At 35.9% G+C, this 8675-nt stretch overlaps 1 long non-coding RNA gene across 1 annotated transcript; it reads left to right on the top strand.

Moving 5' to 3' along the window:
• The first annotated feature begins 7260 nt into the window (after positions 1–7260).
• LOC107763052 (uncharacterized) lies at positions 7261–8301 on the top strand. The gene is made up of 2 exons (XR_012698034.1): positions 7261–7749; positions 7860–8301. It is a non-coding gene; the product is annotated as an uncharacterized LOC107763052 (long non-coding RNA).
• The last annotated feature ends 374 nt before the right edge of the window (positions 8302–8675 follow it).

Below are 8675 nucleotides of genomic sequence, written 5' to 3'. Positions count from 1 at the left end.
ATCGATATTTTGATGATTCTGATAGGTTCGTATTATACTTTTGGATTTGTACGCACGTTTGGTTGGGGTCCGGGGTGACCCCGGGCGCATTTCGGCGCATTATGTGAAGAATTGTGAAAATGAGCTTTAAAGTTGATATTCTTGAGTTTTGATGATCGATTCTTGTTATTTAGTGTTAATTTGATAATTTTTGAGGTAGCGAGCAAGTTTGTAAGATATTATTACACTTGTGTGCATGTTCGGTTTGGAGGTCGAGGGGTTTGGGTGAGTTTCAGATGCATTGCGGATGAGTTTGGAATAGCTGATGCATAGGCTGGTGTCAACTTGCAGATCTTGCAAATGCGAGAATACTGCTCGCAAATGCAATCCTCGCTTTTGCAAGTGACTGCTCTCATCTGCGAAGGGAGCTGGGAATGGGCACTTCACAAATGTGAAGGTTTGATCACAAATGCGGACTATGGGAGCTCCACAAATGCGATGTACCTGTCGCATTTGCAACACTTGGGAAGGTTGGCCAGCTTCGCAAATGCGAAGCTTTGATCGCAAATGCGCATGAGGGGCAGTCGCAAATGCAAATATTTTGTCGCAATTGTGACTTCTTGGTACCTGTTGCACTGGTCGCTTGTGCGATCAATATTTCGCAAAAGCGGGCTTCCTAATTACGAAAAAGAACAATACCTGCAACTGGGTAAAAGAGAGAAAAGTCGGGATTTAGCTTATTTTACAACATTTTTCAACCCTAAACACTCTAGTGGCGATTTTTGTAGTACTTTTTCTCCCCAAATTTATTGGTAAGCATCTTTAACTAGTTTTCAATGAATCAATTACTTTTCATGAGTTTTTAACATCAAATCTATGAATTTAATAGAAATTGTGGGGGTTTTGGGTAGAATTTAAGGATTTTATAAATTTGAGATTTAGACGCCAAATTGAGGTTGGATTTCAAAATAAATTATATATCCGGGCTTGGAGTAAATAGGTAATCGAGTTTTTTGTCTGAACCTCGGATTTCAACCCTACAAGCCCGGGGTTGACTTTTTCAAAATGTATAAATATTGAACCTTTTTCATTCGTGGGTAGTTTTTAAAGATTGGTTTGAATTATTTGAACGATATTTGACTAGATTCAATTGGTTGGAGGCTTGTCTTAAAGGGAAATGTCGTGACTGATTGTTGCTTGTATTTTGGAATGAGGTAAGTATCTTGCCTAGCTTTGTTGGGAGAATTTTTCCTACTAATTGATATTATTTGCTACATGCGGGGTGATGCATATACGAGGTGACGAGCGTATATGCATGTGCCCGGGTTTCCATACTCGGGAGGAGGAATTATATGCTTCTTTGTGCCTTCGTTGAACTTGATAATCCCTTAACCTATGCTTCATTTAAATATATGACTAGTAAACTCAATTATCTATATTAGAAAATCACGTTAGAACATATGACATATTGAAAAGGATTTAATATGTTATTTTCGAGATTCGTTTGCATACTTAACTTGATCGTAGTATCAGGAATCTATATCTATACCTGTTATTGTCATATTACTTGAGCTTTTTTATTCATATTAAGAGATGATGATTGGGGTCTTAGGTCTATGTTTGGCACAATGGGTATTTTCGTGTGGTTGATATGATGTTGGCACGATGAGTATTTTCATGTGGTGTGAAATGAGATTGTTTTGTTAGTTATTACCGTGCAGAAAAGAAAGGAGGTTGGATTCCTGTTATAATTACTCATTCGTTAAGCACTTACTTTTCATTTACTTTGGTTTCTATTATTGTTTGTTGTTTGCGTGATGCCTTCCATTTGAGTTTCGAAGTTACCTCTATGTTTTTTTCTTTGGTCTGTTACTGTCATAGCTATGTCTTTACCTTATCTGTTACTGGTACACCTATGCTTTACTTGATTTACTTTTGCTACATGTCCCCATCGAATTCATGCCTTTACTCGTTATTATCCCATACATGTTACATACTGTAATTGTCACGTGAGTTACTTGTTAGATGCCATAACTTGCTACATGTCTTCACATACTACATGCTTTCCATTTACTACATGTCTTCACTTACTACATGCTTTCTCTTACTACGTGTCTTCACTTACTATATACTTTTACTTACCATATACCTTCACTTATTCAATGCCTTCACTTGCTACATGCTTCTACTTCCGACATAATTTCGTATATTGAATTTCCTCGTTTAATCCCTATTTCTACTTGACAAATATCTTTACTCGTTTTATGTTCTACTCTCTTTTTCTAACCGGACTAGATGACTTTTAGATTGATTGTGTGTTATGCTTTGTGAAATTTGTGTCATTTTATACGGTAGACTAGCTTTCGATATTGGACTGCTCATCTTACTCTGCTGAGTTGAATTTCCTAGTGGAATACCGCATGTTCGTTTTCTTCATGTACATTATGAACTTATCCCGCGTTTGGTTGTTGTTGTGGTATCATAAGATAGTACTGTATATTGGGATCAAGTTGTACGCTGCAACAGGTATTATTATGTATATTGGGATCGAGTTGCAAGAGTGTTTAATGTTATATGAGATCGAGTTGCACGCCGCAATAATATTTGATATATATATATATATATATATATATATATATATATATATGCCAAAGAGTGTTTATTGATATTGGGGATCGGGTTGCATGCCGCAATAGTGTTCATTATATATGTGGAATCGGATTACGCACCGCAACGGAGCGGATGTATTATGATTATTCTTGTATTTGATTCCTGTTTTCGTATTGTGTTGTGAAACTGAGGTGTGATGATATTCTGGGGCCCTCTGTCAATTGTATCCTTGTTTCATTTTTACGTGATTATTTCTGTATCTTTCTCATATTGCTCTTTCTGCTTATCATCTGCACAGGTAAAAATAAAAAAATGAGTATCTTTTAACTTAAAACCTCATCACTACTTCACCGATATTAGTTAAGATACTTACTGAGTACATATGATTGGTTGTACTCATGCTACACTTCTGTACTTTGTGTGCAGATTTTGGAGTTGCGTAGCTGTGGAAGATGAAGCCTTGCACTGAAGATGTTCCATCGTTCTAGATTTAAGCTACCCCTTGTTCATGGTAGTTTAGGACTTAAACTCTATTTATGTAAATTTCAAACAAATATTGTACCTATTCTTCATTTCAGTTTGTAATCTAAATCATAGTGGCTCGTGACTTGCACTACCAGTCCTTGGGCGGTTGTATAGAATTCAGTCATTTTATTTCTTGTTATTAATAATATATCATTTGAGTTACCTTATTCTATGTTTGGCTTACCTACCAATAGGGTTAGGTGTCATCACGACTAAGAGATTTTTGGGTCGTGACAATGACTAATAAAATAAGGCCAAACCATTGATTATCTTTTGTCCACGTGGCATATATCAAGCACTCTATTGAAACTTAATGGAAAAAATAGTGGTGGAGGGGATCCAATCCCTTGAGTTTCACCCCTTTCTTTCTTCCTTGTTTTTCTTTCTGTAAATAAACAAATATAAATCTTTATCTTTCTTTTATGAAGAAAAGAAATAACAGAATGGCGTAATTAATGAGAAGAAACTGTTAGGGTTTGCCCTAATTTTCTTACCGTATTTAATTTCGTATTTTCTTGAAGGAAGAAAAAAGAGTTTCCCATAATTGATATTTACTTTTCCTTAAAAGAAAATATAGTTCTTTTCCATATTTAACAGATCACTTTCTTGGAGTAAAGGTTGTTGTAACGAACCGACCGGTCATTTTGCGTATTTGAGTCCCGTTTTCCCTTTTGATGCTTCTCACATATGTATTAGAGGTTTTATGACTTGCGGGGTTAATTAGTTTCGTTCCGGGAGGGTTTTAGGTTGATTTGGACCTTTTGGTTCTTGGCTTAGAAGCCTAAGTTAGAAGTGTTGATCAAAGTTTTACTATTGTGAAAATGACCCCGAAACGGTATTTTGATGGCTCCGATAGCTTCGTATCGTAATTTTGGATTTGGACGTATGCCTGAAATTGAATTCGGAGGTCTGTAGGTTGATTTGTGTTGTTTTATCGAAAGTTAGCAATTTATGATTTAGAAAATTTTTCAAGATTGACTATAGGTTGAATATTAGCTATCAGGTTCGGTATTTGGTTTTGCCACTTGGAATAGGCCAGTTATGCTATTTACAACTTGTCTGCAAAATGTGGTGTCAATCGGAGTTGGTTTGATAAGATTCAAACGCTTGGTTGTAATTCTAGAAGTTCTTGAACTTTTCTTTGAAATTCTTGCATTTTGATGTCCGATTCGTAGTTTCAGATGTTATTTTTGTATTTTAATCAAGCAAGCGAGCGAGTTCATATGATATTTTTAGACTTGTATTGATGTTTGGTTTAGAGCCCCGAGGGCTCGGGTGAGTTTCAGACGTGTTTTAGAATGGTTTTCAATTTAAACATGACTGTTGGTATGCTGATACCATAGGTGTCGCAATTATGAACACTAGCATTGCAATTGCGATCCTAGTAGGGGGTCTCAGGTGTCGCAATTACGATACTTGGATCGCAATTGAGAAGAATGTCAGGAATAAGGTAGGCTCGCATTTGCGACAAAAGTGTTGCATTTGCGATGAGGGCAGGCTTCGCAAATGCGAAGCCAATGTCGCATTTGTGACTTCCTCTTAGGTTGTCAGTGGCCTCGTTTGCGCGATTCCCTTTGCGATTGTGAGGGTTCGGCATTGTCGCAATTGCTACATCTGTAACTGAACAAAAGAGGCAGAGAGTCAGGATATTTTTATCACTTTCTCTTATTTTAGAACCCTAGACTCGGTAGAAAGCGATTTGGAGAGGGAATTTTTATCTACAAACATTGGGTAAATAATTATAATCAATTTTCAACTATATTTCATGATTATATCTTAGATTTAACATCAAATTTATGAGAATCAAAGAGTAAAATTGGGAATTTTTCTCAAAGTTTTGAAAAATGAAGATTTGAGTTTTCAGAGTCGATTTGGACTTGGATTTGAAAACAAAACACATATATGGACTCGTGGGGTTATGGGTAGTCGAAAACTATCTTTGGACCTGAGTTTTGACCGGCCAGGCCCGGGGTTGATGTTTGTTAACTTTATGGAAATTGTGTAAAGATCAAAGTTCTATCTATTGTAATTGGTTTCTCTTGCATTGTTTGATAATATTAAGTCGCTTTTGGTTAGATTTGAGCCGTGTGGTAGCGAATTTTAGGGGAAAATCTATATTAGAGGGTTGATTCGGCCGAGCTGAGGCATGTATCTTGCCTAATTTTGTGTAGGAGAACTACTCCTTAGGATTTGGGTTATTTGTGTTAATTGTACTTTGTGGAAGACGTGTGCACAATGTGACGAGTGTGTACACAGGCTATATGTGATATTTTGACTAGTTTAGACTTTTAGACTTCTTCCATGCCTTTACTTGAATTTGTTATAACATGCTACATCTTTTATTGTTAAATTTACTCTCACGTGTTCTAATTGATGATGTTAGTATTTGTTATACCTTTTATTGTTGTAATTTCTCTCATATGCTTTAGTTGAAGTTACTACCTCTCTTATTGTCTTGTTAATCCTTATTTGTTAAATTACTCCTACTTGATGTTGTTATTTCGTGGAATATCTTTTTGATTGAGTTATTGATGTTGAAGTTATGGAAGTCATTATCACATTGAGGTTGAAGTTGTTAATTGATGAGCATTCCTCATTCATTTTGTTGTTATTGAGATTCTTGTACATATTGTAATTGAGCCATGGGCTATATATTGTGATGACATCGGTATTATTGATTTTGGCAAGTGTTGTAGAATATGGGCACATGTGGTGCGAGTTGAATATTGTGTTGTGATATTGATGCGCATGCGGTGATATAAGGACAGGGGTTGATACGCATGCGGTGAGATAATGTGGGAATTGATACGCGTGTTGCTGGTAAGGAAATTACTTAAAACCACACGGTGAGATAAGGGGGCTAAAATGCGTGTAGCTTTTTTGAGAAAATATTTTCAAAAATCGATGCAAGGCTCACACAGTGATATAAGGAAGGATTGTGATTGAAATTGTAATATATGATTATGAGGCGGTACCTTAGTTGTGATTCTTGTTGTACATTCCATGCTAAAGAGTCTTGTTGGTTGAACAGTTCTTGTTATTTTCTTCAATGTCTTAATTGTAATTGTCTGTGTTGACTACTTGTTGTTTCTTCATGTGTTCACTACTTGTTGCCTTTATCGCTTCAATTTCCGTTGTTAGTTTACATCATTGAACTGCTTGTCTGTCAATTATTTCCTCGTTTTTCATTATTAGACTATGCTATATTCTATCCAGTTTTCTTGTCCTAGTAGGTATCTTGACCTGGCCCCGTCACTACCCTACCGAGGTTAGGCTTGATACTTACTGGGTACCGTTGTGGTGTACTCATACTACGCTTCTGCATATTTTTGTGCAGATCCATGTACATCTGCCCGCGCCGGGCGCTAGTGATCATTTAGCTTTATCCGGGGACTTCAAGGTAAACATGCACGACGCTTGCAGGCCTCGAAGTCACCTTCTGCTTTAGTTGTATTACTGATTATTTCTTGTTACAAAACAATACTGTATTTCGAGAGTATTAGCGTACTCTTGTAGAGCTTATGACTCGATTCCACCAGGTTTTGGGGAGTTTTTGACAATTGTACCGTTTAGATTCTGTTTTGATAGTTTAACAGTTTTAATTTGATGTTTAAGTTATTATTTCAATGTATGTTTGGTTTACCTAGTCTTAGAGATTAGGTGCCATCACGACATCCTAAGGTGGGAAATTGAGATCGTGACAGTTGTGTAACTCTATAAATTGATGATCCCTCCTTCATACACAAAAACACAATAGAGTCCACAATGTAGTCATTACGAGAGTTTTGTTAAAGGGGAGATTATTCTCTCAAAATTTTAATTCTATATTAGTTTTATCATATGTAGGTCAACTAACCAAACTCATATCAATATAATAAAGTCTTTTTTATAGTTTTTTTGTCGTCTGATTTATTGTCATTGAAGATTTATAATTGTTTGATTCTGCATGATGCCCTGGTTATTTCGATCCCAACAGATAATTGCGGGAAATAGAGATTAATGTGCTTAGTTTGCTGTCGCCCAGATATGGTTTGACGAAATGTAATATTCTTCAACTGTAAAAGGAATTATGAAAATTTGATGGAAGGCATGTGTGGCTGCTGAAATATATGTTTGCTCATCATATTTGAAAAGAAGCAGATGATATTATTTTATTTTTAGGGAAAAAAGCTAATATTATCCCTGTACTTTCGTCTATTGTTGATGTTTTTTCTCCGTTTCGAATACGGTCCAAGACTAACCCCACCGTTAACAAAGTAAACACATTCACCCTTTACTCTAACAGACTTCCATGTGGCACCGATCCCAGCATTAAAAACCCCCACAAATACATATCCATGTTAGAATTATCCGCCCGGACAGTATTCATACCCGTTTAACCGAAACCCAAATTTAGTGCTCTTCTTTTTTAAAAGTATTATAGATGGAAAGGGAAAATTAGGATTCATAAAAGAGGAACCCAACCAAATTCAACCCCTATACATGCTTTCTTCTTTCCTTCTCACTGCAACATAAATGCCTCAGGCTGGTAGTTCATCACAGATAAGGTGTCGATGTGGTCTCAAAGCCCACCATTTTACTTCAAGTACTCCAGCTAACCCCGGTAGAAAATTCTATAAATGCCCGAGGCCCAAGGTTTGCGAATTTTGTTGATTGTTAATTTCCCCCCCCTATGTTTCTTATAATTTCGATCTCAAAGTTTAATTGGTTCAACTAACTAATGTCGTTTGGAATGGGGTTGACAGATAATTTCTTGTGATTTTTGGGAATGGGAAGATAAAATATTATGCGATAGTGCTATGACTGAAATAACAGGATTAACGTCGTCGTTGGATGTTGTTAATATTGAAAGGTACAAATTGAGAGAAGAAGTAATTTCCATGAAAGATATGAACCAATCTGAAGCTAATAATGTCGGAAAATTAGAAGAAAGAGTTTCACTTTTGAAGATGTTGATTATTGCTTCATGGGCACTATTTCTGGGATTCTTTGTCGCGTCTGTGATGAAGTAAAGTAGCAGTTATTGATTTAGTTTAGTAGGCTTTTGTTTGGTTTAGCTTAGTAGGCTTATGTTTGGTTAAGAATCTGCAGATATAAAATTGCAAGTAATGCATTTGAAGCTTTTTTGTGATGAAGTTATGCATGTAAGCTTAGTAATGTATGTAATGTATGCAAGATTTTCAGTGATGTATGTAAGCTTAGTAGGCTTTTGTTTGCTTACTTGCACTCTAGCAATAATGTTTACTGAAAGCTAGTTCCTAATTTCTCAAAATGTCATTCTATGAGATGCGTTTTTCTTACAAATCAGGAGGTGATGCTACTATTTTTCTCGTTCGTGTTTGGCCATATGAAACATCAAATTAGAGTTCTAATTACTCATAATTTCCTATTTCTTTTTCAATTCTCTACTAAACCTCCAAATTTTTAACAACATAATCAACAAGAATAATTGGATATGATTTAATAACAAGCATAATGTCATAAATTTGACAACAACCATCTATCATAATACATTAAAGAAGACAAATTGGATGTCGTGTTATAAATGCCAAAAATTGTCA

This window comes from Nicotiana tabacum, chromosome 13 (genome assembly GCF_000715075.1).
Source record: "Nicotiana tabacum cultivar K326 chromosome 13, ASM71507v2, whole genome shotgun sequence".
Classification (NCBI taxonomy): domain Eukaryota; kingdom Viridiplantae; phylum Streptophyta; class Magnoliopsida; order Solanales; family Solanaceae; genus Nicotiana; species Nicotiana tabacum.
The sequence above is the reverse complement of the archived record's forward strand: the minus strand, read 5'-3'. Positions and strand labels throughout refer to the sequence as shown.